Source organism: Meleagris gallopavo, chromosome Z (genome assembly GCF_000146605.3).
Source record: "Meleagris gallopavo isolate NT-WF06-2002-E0010 breed Aviagen turkey brand Nicholas breeding stock chromosome Z, Turkey_5.1, whole genome shotgun sequence".
Taxonomy (NCBI): domain Eukaryota; kingdom Metazoa; phylum Chordata; class Aves; order Galliformes; family Phasianidae; genus Meleagris; species Meleagris gallopavo.
In genome coordinates, this window is record NC_015041.2 from 67,267,925 (window position 1) to 67,270,153 (window position 2,229).

Sequence of the window (2,229 nt, forward strand, 5' to 3'; positions counted from 1 at the left end):
TGACCAATGAGAGCCCGCGAGGGGGCGGGGCGGCGTTCCATACGACGGAAGTGTGGGTGGAAGAAAAGCGCGGGGCTGAGCTGCTCCGCGGGGAAGAAGTGGTGGTCGTCGGTGTCAGTGAGCGTCTGTGCGCAGCGAAGAGCGGAGCGAGCACAGCGAGGAGCACAGCGAGGAGCACAGCGAGATGCTGTGTTTCAGCAGTGGCATCAGTGACGGTCGGGGACCTCCGCTGGGGCAGATGTTTACAAGCACAGCATGCAGGCTCCTGGTCAGTGCTGGTGACAGTGCCTGGCTGATGGTGTTAACTGTGTGGAAAAATGGTGTTTGCTCTATCACACAGCGTTACTGTGCTCTATGTAGCTATGGCAGTCTCCAGGGAAATAATCAGGAGGCATCACTTTCAGCACAACCTTTGTAGATGAGGCTGAAGACACTCACCTTTGCTCAGTGCAGCCTGTCCTCGTTAGAGGAGGTGCTCCAGCCCTCTGATCATCTTCGTGGCCCTCCTCTGTGCCTGCTCAGGCAGGTCCATGTCCCTCCTGTGTTGAGGCCCCAGAGCTGGATGCAGTACTCTAGGTGGGGCCTCACGAGAGCAGAGCAGAGGGGCAGCCTTACAGGCTCGGCGGCCTTTAAGGTCTCCTCCAACCCAAGCCATTCTGTGATTCTGCAATCCTATGATAAAGTGTGGGTATGAACAAGAGAGGAAGGGCGAGTGCCCTCCCTGTGGACAACTTTTAGGCTGATTAACTGTCAGCACCTCACCCGTCAATACGGCAACCAGATAGTAAGGAGGCAGCTCCTTCCTGCCCCAGATCTAAATTCGGGCCTAAATTCAGCATGCTCCTCCAAGCTGTAATGGAGCATGAGCGTCCAACTTTTTGGCTCACCTGAGTTGCATCGAGGGAAGAGGAATTCGGTTGGGCTGCATATCAACTACATAAAACTGTTAACTTACATCACTGAAGAAGAACTTGTGTTTTAAAAAAATATTTCTTATTAAGATATAAATTAAATAGAGCAACCAAAATTGAAAACCAGTGGGATACGTGATCTTGTTTTTAGGAAACGAAGGCATCAGTCTGGTTCAATGGCAGTGGTAGGCTACCCAGTTAGGCTACCTAAAACGTTTCTATGATCAGTGATACAAGAACCCTGGGAAAGACAACAACAGTGTTACACAGGCTGCCCAATTCTGCACATACGTCCAGTTCTGCATGCTGGTAGATCCAAAAAATAGAAAGCAGTAGACCCTCTCACCTCTGACAAATCATAGCAAAAGCGCAGCAGTGTTTCAGAATCTGAACCCTGAAGTCTCCCTTTCCTCAGGGGGACAGTTCTTTCTCACAAGAGTAATGCCATTATTCAGCTGACAAAACAAGGATGATGCTTGCATGCAAAATACGCTAACTACTTCTTCAAGTTGTTCTTTGAACATAAAACCTTGCTTTATTGCTGTTTCACAGTTACTACGTTGGAAAATGGACCAACGTAAAAATGTGAGAAGTGGGACTGTTCTACGCCTGTTTAGATAGGTTGCTCTCTTCTGCTGATGTTCTCTTGATTTATTCTCCAAGTTAGATACAAAAGTAGGAGCACTGAGTTGGTACAATGAAGGACAAGTGACCAACAAACCCTACAACTACTTGAACACCTTGTTTTGCAACGCGAAATGTGATAGCAGCATACAAGTCTGGTTCCTGAAAATATTTTCAGAATATCTCTGTGTTCTGTCTAATTGCAACTGTTGATATTTGTGTACGTGTTTATTCTTACGAATACAGTGTTAACACTCTGCGTTCCATGAGAAATTTCTTAAGTGTTTTTAAAGACTCTCCTAGCAGCCAGAAAGGAAACACAAGAGGGCACTTTAGTGCATCTGTTTATTCAAACTGATGTCTAGGAGAATCCTCTCCAGTACTCTGACCGCCTTGAAGAGTTAAGCAGTAAGAGGGTTGCCCTCTTGTCACTGCGCAGGCCTCCTGCCGTGCTGCCCAAAGAGCAGGCGGCTTCTCCTGGGCCGTCAGCCATGGCTGTGACGAGCACTGAGCTGGGGCCAGGGAAGGGGTGCACCCAGACGCGTCCTGATCTGTGGGTGTCCTTCCAGCAGGTTTCACTGCCTTGGCAGAGAAGTGTGTCCCGAAGAACGGACAAGAGAGAGGAGCTGAGGAGCTGGCGCATGTCCTCAATGCCTACATGGGAGACATTCTGGACGGTAAGAGCCGTGCTGCT